The following is a 6,000-nucleotide window of genomic DNA, read 5'->3' on the forward strand; positions in this document are numbered from 1 at the left end:
AAGCCAGCTTCAGATACCCCACCGTTAGTTGGCACAGCGACGTCACAGTGAACGCCACAACATCAGCCCAGCATCATGTGTCTCACTTGTTCACTTTAAACTCATAAGTCAAGGCCCCACTGTACTCTTTTTCCTCTCCTTCTGGGACTAAGATGACATGAATACTAGACATTATGGTAATGTCCCACAGGTCCTGACACTGTTTACTGGTATATACTTAAAATTTTTTCCTCTCTGTTTGTTAAGATTGGATAATTTATATTGATCTGTCTTCAAATTTGCTGACACTTTCCTCTGTCATCATTAGTCTGTTACAGATCCCATCCAGTGAGTTTTATAATTTTGGTGATTGTATTTTTTAGTTCTGAATTTTACATTTGTTTCTTTTTATGTCTTATGTTTCCTTGCTGAAACTCCCATCTTAACATTCATTGAAAGAGTGTTTTTAATACCTACTTGAACGTTTTGTCCGGTAATTCTAATGTATGTGTCACCTTGACGTTGATATCTGTAAATTTTCTTCTCCGAGGTAAGCTGGGATGTTCCTGGTTCTCTGTAATGCTGAGTAATTATGTGTTGTATTCTGGCCATTTTGAATATGTATGATGAGACCCAGGGTCTTATTTATATCCTTTGAAGAATGTTGATATTTTTATTTTAGCAGGCAGTCAACCCAGAGAGTTCAGGTTGCAGGTTCTGGCTAACCCTCCTGTGGTTTGTGGTTTCAATGTCACTTCCATTTTTAAAGCCTTTGTAGTTCTATTTTGATCTGTCCCATGTGTTTCCAACCAAGTGTTGAGCCAGAGATCTGGACAATGGTCTATGATTCAGCTCAATTCTCAAGTCTTTGTTGTGGTGTTTAGGGTCATCTCCATGCAGCTCAGGATGAGCTCATGTCCCAAGCTTCTCCTGCTCTATAATAGATCCCAAGTGCTTTTTGCCCCCCCGCCCCCCACTCCTTCCTCCCGCCAGAAATACAGGGGGCTTTAGTTACTCTGTTGTGCTACACACGTCTCATGGCTGTACCTACTTTCAGGGCCTAGAGCAGCGGTTCTCAACCTGTGGGTCGCGACCCCTTTGGGGGTCGAACGACCCTTTCACAGCGGTCGCCTAAGACCATCGGAAAACACATATTGAAGATATAATTACATATTGTTTTTGTGATTAATCACTATGCTTTAATTATGTTCAATTTGTAATAATGAAAATATATCCTGCATATCAGATATTTACATTATGATTCATAACAGTAGCAAAATTACAGTTATCAAGTAGCAACGAAAATAATTTTATGGTTGGGGGTCACCACAACATGAGGAACTGTATTAAAGGGTCGCGGCATTAGGAAGGTTGAGAACCACTGGCCTAGAGGTACATAGACAGAGAAAAACAAAGGGGCGGGGAGCAAATCTTCAACTGAGGTACTTGACCAGGAATTGAACCCATTACTCTTTGGGTGCACAGGCCGACACTCTAACTCAGCCGTGGGCAAACTACGGCCCGCGGGCCGGATCCGGCCGTTTGAAATGAATAAAACTAAAAAAAAAAAAGACCGTACCCTTTTATGTAATGATGTTTAATTTGAATTTATATTAGTTCACACAAACACTCCATCCATGCTTTTGTTCCGGCCCTCCGGTCCAGTTTAAGAACCCATTGTGGCCCTCGAGTCAAAAAGTTTGCCCACCCCTGCTCTAACCACTGAGAACACCAGTCAGGGCAGGAAGGGAATTTTTTAAATTCAAGTTTTAGGTACCTTGGGTTCCTCCCTGTCACTATTGCTGCTGCCACTCCCACAGGATTACTTGGGGACAAGGGCATGAGAAAAGAGGGGAAAAAACAGTAAAGGAAAAATGGGATTTCCTCTACACTCTGAGTGTTAGAAATCCCTTTTTCCTACTAGTTGAGCCAGACTAGAGGGCTTCTCTGGAACTTTCTCTGTTCACATCTCGCTGTCTACTTTTGGTTTTGGAGAACCTGGAGTCCAGGCTTGGGGTTGCCAAAGGAAAAAGAGGAAACTACTTGTTATTTTGAATTCTGGCCTTTATTTTGAATGCACTTGTTATTATTTACTCTTTGGAGCTCCCAAATAGCTGCCCTATGCATTCTGTTCAGGTTTTATATCTGCATCGGGTAGGAGAGACAGGGTGGAATACGCTTTTTCCATCTGACTCAGAACCAGAACCCAGAGGACACATACTATTAAAGTCTAGCTAATGGTTTTAGTGGAAGAAAAACAATCAGAAGATTATGTATTTGTGCTTCATTTTAGCTTTCACTTGTCCTGACTAATTGCTTAGTTAATTAAGAACTTCTGTTTTGATGGGGCTCTTGGTAGAGGAAGGTGAGTTTTCACTTTTATAAATCGTTCAATTCACACAAAGATGATAGACTTAGAAAACACATTTTCATATGATAAAAGATATAATCACAGTGAATGATTTGGGAACAATAGGCTTAAAAACTGTATGGTATTTTTATGTTTTGTGTTCTTTACTCATTATGGAAATGAGTATCACAAGTATACAATCATTCTGTAACACTGCCATTACGTTGCATTGTCATTTTGGAATGTGTCTTTAAGTTTGTTTGTTTATGGTACCAAATATAACTTAACTGGCATTCCATAAGAGAACTAAGGAGAACCTGGGAACTCAGATTTGAATGATGCTGTCCGTGGACTGTTTAAGTTGTTAAGATCAAAGTCTCTAGAACCAGTTTACTTGGAATTAAATTCCAATCATCTAGCTTTGGCTGTGTGACCTTGGGCAAGTCATTTAACCTATCTGTGCATCATTTTCAACCTTTGTAAAATTAGCCGGGTAATATTACCTATCTTATAGTATTGTTTCCAAGATTCTATCATTTAATACCTATAAAGCACTTAGAAGAGTGCTTGTCACTCTCACCGCTTTGGAAAATTGGATCTGTTGAAGTTAATAATAACAACTAGTATTCATTGATTATTCATGTGCTGATTACTTTGTTCATTTAATTCTCACACCACTCCACATTTCTCAGATTAAGAGATTGATGTAAAGAGAATTTGTCTAAGACCATACGGTTAGTAAAATGAAGACAGAATGTAAAGCTAGGCAATTTGACTTCAAAATTCGTGCTATTATGTCATATTCCTAGAAATGAAAAATCAACAATGTACTAACCTTTCTAAACTGATGATGTATGATCACCAATACTGTCTTCTGTTAGCAGGTAGAGTTTTGCTGTGGAGCATGTTCTGTTCATAGCTACGAATGTTTTAAATTCATAATTAGAAACTTACCTGTTTAAAAATGGCAGGATAGGCCCTAGCTGGTTTGGCTCAGTGGATAGAGCGTTGGCCTGCGGACTGAAGGGTCCCGGGTTCGATTCCGGTCAAGGGCACATGCTTGAGTTGTGGGCTCGATCTCCAGTAGGGGGGCGGGTGCAGGGGGAAGCCCATCAATGATTGTCTTTCACCATCGATGTTTCTATCTCTCTCTCCCTCTCCTTTCCTCTCTGAAATCAATAAAAATATACTACAAAAATAAATAAATAAATAAAATAAAAATGACAGGATAAATTAGACTAAAAAGATGGAACAAAAAACAAACAAAAAAAGGGCAGGAAAAATAATTCTGTTCCTTAGAGAAATTGCTTAAAAACAAACAGTAACACTAGATATATACATTTCATCTTTAGTAAAACTAGGAGGTATCTCTAATCCCCATTTACAGGATAAGAAGATGGAAAGCAGCATTTGAAAATTTATAATTATTTTTTATTAATTGCCCTAACATTGCTACTTAAAAAATCTATGTATAAACACTACTTCTGACTTATTGCAGTTTGTAATTATTTTGTGATCTACTTTCTGTACAGACCGTAGGCTTTCAAGACGTGCCTGTCCTGCCCAGCATTGTTTCCCAGTGTTTGTTACAGAGACTCGCATGTGGAGAAGCATTTGTTGAATAAATATAACCTGACAGTAATTTTGTGGATAATCCAAAGATCCAGTAGTTTTTCCAGACATTTTTAGAAAAAACAAAACAAAAAACCTTTAAGTCCAATAACAGAGATTTGCATGTGGTCCTTGTCAGCTATTATGTAGCATCACTTCGGTCTGTACACTTGGAATGGTTTTCCATTTCCTGTGCATTTGGTGCCATTTTACTCCTTTAATCACCTCTTCAATATTTCTTTCTTTCATGAAGCCTTTCTGAGTTAATCTTCCAAGTCTCAGCAACTTACTGTATGAGAGCTGTGGTTTACATAAGACTTTTTTTTTCCAAGTTAAAATGTGAATGATTTGAGGCTGAGTTTTTGTGGCTTGATAAGACACGCTATACATTTTAATGAGTCAAATCTAAATGATTTAAATCTAAAAGCTGGCTTTTCATTCAATACATACAAGTAAAAAAGTCAAGGACTTGGCAAAATTTATTTTAGAATTTGCCAAATCCAACATTTTGAAATGCAATTTAAATATTTAACCAAATTCTAAATTTCACTGCGTTTATTCCTCTCTGGCCAGAAGGTGTAATTAGACAAGGGACTAAATGAAAGTATTTTTCTAAAGTATTGGATATCTTCTAAAGAATTTGAAGTCTTTAACAGTAGTTACCGATTCCCCTGGATGTATGTCTAAATTCCCAAGTATTCATTGTTATTATCCCAAACTCCGTGCAGCAACTTCATATCATACATCAGCATCTCCTTCCTCCTTCAGTGCCCAGAGTGGCTAAGTGATTTAGGCCAGTGGTTGCCAACCGGTGGTCCACGGACCACTGGTGGTCCGTGAGGTCCGAAAGGTTGGTGACCACCACTGAGGCTGTTGGCTGATCCAAGGGAATGTGAAGTTGGAAAGGATCTGACTCTTTCTGAGTACTTACTATGTGTTTAAAAGGAGACACATGTCAAGTACTTGCTATGTACCAGGCATTATGACAAATGCTTTATGTGTATTTTAAACCTCACCGCAATCCTGTGATCTGAGTTTCATTTTCCCCTTTTTACTGAAAAGGAAATGGACACTCTTAAAGGAATAAGCTATTTGTCCAGTTAGAGTTTGGAGGTCCAGTTGAAGCCAGGTCTGTCTGGCGCAGCGTGCATTCTGCTATCCTGGCATATCCAATGCTCTCTGAGAACTTCAACAGCAGCATATTTATGCCAAAACTATTTGAATTAAGGATTTGTTTAAGGTTGATGATGTTAGAGATTTCTCTTGATTTCAACTATGTCTTTTTCAGTTTGATAAAGACTAGTATTTCATTCATCAATATATATAAAAGCCTAAGCGACTGAATGACCGAATGACTAGTTGACCGGTTGCTATGACATGTACTGACCACCAAGGGGCAGACTCTTAACGCAGGAGCTTCCCCCTGGTGGTCAGTGCGCTCCCACAGCCAACCTCCCATGGCCAGGCTGAGGGACCCCACCTGTGCACGAATTCATGCACCGGGCCTCTAGTATAAAGATAAGTGTTTATATTTAATGAGAGAATAAGGATTCCCAAAGATTTTGACAGTATTCAATGAAAATCTAAACTGCAAAGGATAAAATTCAGTAGGAACAAATGTTAGGTATTGTGTGTAGGCTCCCCAAAATGATTGCACAAATGCAGAATTTGTGAGGTGTGGCTGGCAACAGTTCTTATGGAAAGCTTGTGGCATTTTATCTTGGTAAGCTCACTATGAGTAGTGATGCAACTAGGCTGCTCTTTGGCTGCATGAAAGAAACAATAGCAGCCAGAATTAGGGAGGTGAAAAAATCGCAGTTTGTTTTCTTCTAACTTCTAGTCCGATTGCATTTGAAATAGTGTGGTTTAGGCAGAGTTTAAAGAGTTATGTGGACATAATGAAGTGAATTTAGATTGGGAGGTTCACAAAGGTGGGTAGTGTGTCCTACTTATGTTCCTGGAACATAACTGTATAAGTCAAGGTTCTCTGGAAAAACAGAACCAACAGGATATATATATATATGTGTGTGTGTGTGTGTGTGTGTGTGTGTGTGTGTGTG

The 6,000-nt window shown here is 38.8% G+C and overlaps 1 protein-coding gene across 5 annotated transcripts in view; it reads left to right on the plus strand.

Moving 5' to 3' along the window:
• ANKS1B (ankyrin repeat and sterile alpha motif domain containing 1B) overlaps positions 1 to 6,000 on the plus strand; it is a 787,939-nt gene that overhangs the window by 73,333 nt on the left and 708,606 nt on the right. The window lies entirely within an intron of this gene.

Source organism: Myotis lucifugus, unplaced genomic scaffold (genome assembly GCF_000147115.1).
Source record: "Myotis lucifugus unplaced genomic scaffold, Myoluc2.0 scaffold_10, whole genome shotgun sequence".
NCBI lineage: Eukaryota > Metazoa > Chordata > Mammalia > Chiroptera > Vespertilionidae > Myotis > Myotis lucifugus.